Here is a 6,000-nt window from a genome sequence, read left to right as displayed (position 1 = left end):
CCCTCGGCTGGATATCATCCCTTCCTGATCAGCCTCCGGGGGATCCTGTTTCATAGCCGCAGACTCTCCCAGCTCCTTTGAGGCTGCTTGCCAATCCCCTGGACAAGCCAGGCCTGTCTTGAGGCACCCAGCTCTAGACTGCTCTTCCCCAGCCTGCCATGCCCAGGTATCCAGAGCCCAAGTGCATGGCAGGCAGAGGTTACATGTCTCTCCCACTCCTGGCCCAGCCCTCAGTGGCCCCTGCTCCTTAGCCATCTTTGGAGAGGGGACCCTCTTGGGTCTTGTGGTGGATGGACTCCAAAGCTGGGGCCACTGTCCCAGGTTCTGGCCCAAGGCTGGCCTAGGAGCCCAGCTCCTCCTTCTTCAGTGGTAGGAGATCCTATGAATATTCACGTTCTTCTATGAATATTCACACAGGTGCTGCTCCTCCCCTCCTCCCCCTTGCCCTCGGGTACCTCCAGAGCTCTTTAAACTCCCGGCACCCTTTTCTCTTCCTTGACGCGGACCTGCAGGCAGCTTTCCCTCTATTTACAGTAACCACCTGGCTGATCCCCACCTGGGGTGGGAAGGACACCCTACCTTGGGCTCAGGAGGGCTACGCTGCCCTCTCGACGGTGAATCCACTCCTTGGGTCTCCGTTCCCTTCTAGCCTCCACGGGCCCTTCTGACCCCAGAGGGTGCAGTCAGGCTGAGCGCCCCAGGAGCAAACATGTCCTCTCTGATTCCACTTTCCAGGGCTCCCTTGTGCTGGGGACAGAGCTGGAGGCTTGGATTCCCTGAGGGTGTTCCAGGCCAGAGGCTGTTACCCAAGATGGGGAACCAGAGAGGCCTGGGGTCAGGGGTCACTGCTGCTGTGGCCAGGACTGCTCAGCCGCTGTCCCTTGGGGCAGGAGAGACAGAGGAGGGCATCGGCCTGTGGGGAGCGGGGGCTGCAGCACAGCAGAGGGAGTGCTGAGATCTGAGCAGCTCGGGGTGGGGTGAGGAAGGAGCGGGAGACCTGGGCCAGGAGGGTCAGGCTGAGCTGGCACCTGCCCTGCCTGTCTGGGGCCCAGAGGGAGTTGGGCCACACTGCTCGTGCTGCGTGACCATGGACAGGTCCTCAGCTCTGTGCCTCTGTGTCCCCTTCTGTGCATGTCTCCCCTGGCTGTCGAGGCCAAGAAACCATGGCCCTGTGTGGGAGAGCCCCACTCTGAAGGCACTGGGCTGGTGTCTAGAGGGGACCCAGCTTGGGGAGCCATGACACAGCCACAGAGCCCAAAGCTTCGAGATTCTGCAAGGCCACTTCCCGCTTGTCCCCAGTCCCCTGCCCTTGCAGTCTCTGCTTCACTGCGGACTGGTCCTTTCCCCCAGGGTGCCACTCCCCATGCTGAACCCCAATTTTCCTGTGTCTCCCTCTTTGCTTCTTGATTCTCACTGGGCTAATAGCCATGGGCGTTCTGGGTCCCCACGCCTCTGGGTGCCCAGCCTGTCTCCTCTGGGCTAGGGGCAGTGCCATGTGCTGCTGTCCAGCTGCCCACCGACTGCTGGGTGCTCTGCCTGGCTCTCTGGTGCTGGGGCTCTGTGAACAGTGGCCCCTGTGCGAGGCCGAGTCCTTGTGTGGGAGAAGAGGAAAGGCCATGGGGTCTTGTCCATTGTTCTGCAGCCCTGTCCTGACCCCCCTGCAGTGTGGAAGTGAGGGCTCGGAGGGTTGGTACGTGGCCAAGGTCACACAAGGAGCAAGTGGGGCCCCACTTGCTGTGGGTGGAGGACAGAGGCACCTGGCCAGTGGGACTCACTCGGGCTGACCTGTGTGAGCTCTGTTGCTGAAACCCAGCATGCTCCAGGCTGTCTGCCTAAATGTGTTCCACCCCCTCTTCCCACGGGACCCACACGGCCACTGCCAACATCTGTGGGGACACGGCAGAGGAATGCCTAATGAGGGCTCAGTGTGGCCCCGCCATGGAGCGCGGGCTGAGACAGATGGGCTATCATTACCCATTTTTATTAATTACTGGCTCCGTGTGCTGCGATTGGCTCCCAAGCCCCAGGCTCCTTGGACGTGCCGCTGTCCCAGCTATTCTGGAAGGAAGAAACGGCCCTTCGTTTAGCTCAACACGCATTTCTTCCTGGCTTCCTTTGAGGCCACAGACGTTTCTAGCTCAGTGCGGTCCCTGGGGTACTGGGCCAGGCGAGGAGAAGCGAGTGTGCAGCTGCCACCTGCCCAAGGAGACTGGGAGAGGGGTTGGTGCAGGGCAGGTACAGAGCGTCGCAGGGCAGGTACAGAGCGTCTCTCGGTTCCAGGCAGGGCGTGGACAGCCGGGACCCCCGGGGACCCAGCTCAGGCTGAGGCTGCCCGCAAGCCCCTCCTCAGGCCTGCTGGGCGTAGCCGGCCTCCGGGTGTGAGCGTCCTCCTTCTCCCTCCCCCAGACTTGGGCCTTGGCCGTGGACCCTGATCTCGTGGCAAGCTGTGCTCCTCATGTTTGCAGGCGCTGGAGACATAGCCTGATCTCGCCGGCGCTCCCTCAGGCTCTGGGGTCCCACAGACCCAGGTCCCGAGCCCAGGACGACCTCCAAAATGCAGGGATGCTGGCTAAGTCCCTTCCAGCCCCTGGGCTTCACACCCCACCCACAGAATGGTGGTGCAGCAGCGCCCCACCTTCGAGGCCCTGGGGCTGCCTGCCCCGCGGCGAGGCCACGCCACTCCAGCTCATCCTGCTTGGCTTTCGGCAAGTCCCTCGCTGCATGTGGCCTCTGTGAGGGGTAGTCCTGTCTTGCTGGCCCCTAAACAAGAGGGAATAGGAAGTGTGTCAGGGGGCAGGGATCTACCTTGTCAGACAGGTCCTGGGTGGCACAGACCTGGGGGGCAACCAGGAGACCCCAGGCTTTGTCGGGGCCAAGGCCCAGGGCTGGTCTGGTTGGGCTGCCCTAGGAGCCTGGGTCTCCCTGTGGCCAAGACCCAAGTTCCCTCCGTCTCCAGGGTGTGGCCTTTTAGCCTGGGAGATAATGGGACGAGAAACACAGGATTTCTAGTCAATGAAAAGGCATCTCAGAGGCTTTTTATATCTTGCTTCTGTCACACTGGGTAGGCGTTTTATCTGCTGCCCACTTGGCAGTCTGTCATAAAGCTGGGTCCCTGCCCGGCCCAGCCAGAGTCCATTATGGCCTGTCTAGGGCTGCTGCCCGCAGAGCCCTCCTAGCCAAGACGCCCGAGAAATGAGCTCCCGGGGTGATGCTGGTTGGATGCATGACCATCAGAGTGGGGGAGTCTTGGCAGAGATCCAAGGGAGGTGATGCGGTTGGGGGTGGGGGAGCCACATGGAAGGGAGGTAGGCAGGGCTGGGACCCCCCCCAGGAGGACTTGGAGGTGGACCTATCACAGGCTGCCCTGAGACAGACTGAGGGCGAGTAGGGGCTGGCCTGAGGGCCCTTCCCAAGACAGCCCGCTCGGACATAGTGCTGCATAAAGCTAGAAGCCACGAGCATTGGGCAGTAGTGAGCTTCCTGACATTGGAGGAAATCAAGCACATCCTGATGCCCCACTGGTGAGGAGCCTTGCGTGGGAGAAGTGGAAAGGCCAGCATCACAAAGTGGGGCTATTTTTACTGAAAGTAATTGGGGGTGTTAGAAGTCCTGGAAGTAAGCAGTAGAAGAAATGACTTTTGGGGGTCTCAGGATTGGAACCCCCATAGCCATCCTGACTCCTTCCTAATTAGTGCTTTAATGGAGGCCCAGGGCAGGACAGCACTGCAGGCCTGGCCCTGAGCTCGGGTCCAGGAGCAGCCCAGCAGGAGTGGTTTCTCCGGAACTGGATCGGGCTAGATGCAAGGAGCTCAGCCAGGGAGAAGGGCACTGGCCTTCTTCCAGGAGGAGTCCCCACCAGCGGCTCCCTGCAGCTGAGGCTTTCATGGCTTTGGGGGCTCAGCTCCAGAGTACCTACTGTGGATGGCTACTGCGTGCACAGGTGACGTGGTTATCAGCCCAGTGCTGACCCCAGGGCTCATGGCATGTTGGGGAAAGCACACATGCTGTGGCCTGTCATCATGACAGCAGGAGGGGCCACATCCACATGTGGCCTGTGATAGCCGCCTCCATCACGGAGCCGCTGGAAGGACCTGGGGGACCCCACAGGGCCATGAGGTGGAAAGTACTCTGCCATTCACTGGCCACCCCTGACATGCTTGGTCTTTCCCTCCAAGAAGGAAATTCTGATGGACGAAACTATTTTTAAGAAGTAAAAATACCCCTTGTTGCACTTAAAAGCCTGCAAAATGTCATTTTTTGTTATTTTCTAATTAAGGCCTATTTTTCATTTGGTCAGTGAATCAGAGGGGTCTGAGTGGGTGGGGCCCGGAGTTCTGTGTCCTTGGTCTTCAGCACTGCCGGCCTTCAAAATCCGAGGGGGTGTGAGCCCCTGTGGGACAGCGGGGAGGTGGCTCTCCCAGCCCACCCTGTCCACCCCACGTCTCAGCCCGGGACAGGCGGCCATTACCTCTGGGAACAGGAAGATGCAATGGCCTGATACAGGCGTGAGGCCCACCCGTCCATCCACCCATCCCTCCTGCCTTCATCCAGTCTGTAAACATTGGTTGGTCATTGATGGTGGCCTGTGTCAGGCCCCAGGGGTCTGGTAGGGACACAGACCTGGTGGCTCAGGGCCCCTGGGGGCAGGATGCCCCTGGAGGAGGGCCCCACGCCCTGTCACTGTCCTGTGAGCTTCGATGTGCCGTGCCACCCCCACCCATCACAATCCACATTCTTAGTAGTAAATATGGACAATTCAGAAACTGAAATAAGAGCGAGAACACAACCACCCATCATTCTGCCAGGTCTTTCTTCTGTGCACTTTTTTTTTTTTTTACAGAATTGGGGTCAGACTTTTTATGTGATTTATAATCTGTTGCTTTCTCCACCTGACATTATGTCATGTGTCTTATCCCAGATCCAAGATGCCACAAGGGCGTGCACGGCTGCAATCTCTGGCTTCTGCGGAGGCGACATCACCCCAATTCCCTCTGATGACTGTGCAGCTGAAAGGTCAGCGCTGAGCGCAGGTGGGGAAGCCAGCTGCAGTGAGGTAGAGCTGGCGGTGTGGCTCACACAGGTGAGCAGCGCGCAGGCCAGCGCCATGGGGAGCAGCGTGGCTGTGCCAAGGCTTAAAGCCTCTCTCTCGGCCTTCCTCTGCTGAGGAACGATATGGTGGGTGGTGCAGAGCCAGGGCCCAGGTGCCCACCCCCTGGAGGGCTCAAGCAGGCTGTGGGGCCCCCTGCGACGCAGTGCCGTTTAGTGACACGCAGCCACGTGCGAGAGTGGAAGGAGCCAGACGCAGAGAGGACATACTCTGTGACATTCTAAAACAAATGAAACCAACCTATGGTGGGAAAAGTCAGAACTGGGGTGGCTTCCGGGGAGCAGAGGGATGTGGGAACTTTGTGGGTGATGAATGTTCTGTATCCTGGTAGCGGTTTGGGCTGCAGACATTAGAGCATTCGATGGTGCCCCTTCCCCCTAGATTTACACATGTCGTGTATAAATTGTGCTCAAAAGAATTAGAAAATTTGTAACAAATATCGGACTCTGTTCACACTGCCTGCTGCCTGTTTAGGGGCAGTGCACTGAGGTCTGCAGCCTGCTGGAGAAATGGTTGATTTCTGGATGGCAGGAGGAGGAGAGGCGGGCCCGTAGCCAGGGCAGCAGGATGTCAGATGGGGAGCCCAGGTGGTGGGTGTGGTGTGTTCACCATAAATGATTCCAGCTTTTCTATATGTTTAATATTTTTCAAAATTAAATGTGAAAAATAATTACAAAGAGCCTGGGCTCTGTGGACAAACTGCTGGAACGAGGCAGCAGGTCACCGGCTGTGTGGCAGTGGGCTAGTTTCTCAGCCTCCTGGTGGCTCAGTGTTGTCACTGTCGGGGAGGATGGGGATAGTTGTGACCCCTATGGCATGAAAGAATAATGCTTGTCAAGTACTTACACACAGTGAGTATTGGCACACAGTAGGTGCTTAATAAGCGTGCACTT

The sequence above is a fragment of the Rhinolophus sinicus genome, linkage group LG10, assembly GCF_036562045.2.
Source record: "Rhinolophus sinicus isolate RSC01 linkage group LG10, ASM3656204v1, whole genome shotgun sequence".
In the NCBI taxonomy this organism is placed as follows: domain Eukaryota; kingdom Metazoa; phylum Chordata; class Mammalia; order Chiroptera; family Rhinolophidae; genus Rhinolophus; species Rhinolophus sinicus.
The sequence above is the reverse complement of the archived record's forward strand: the minus strand, read 5'-3'. Positions refer to the sequence as shown.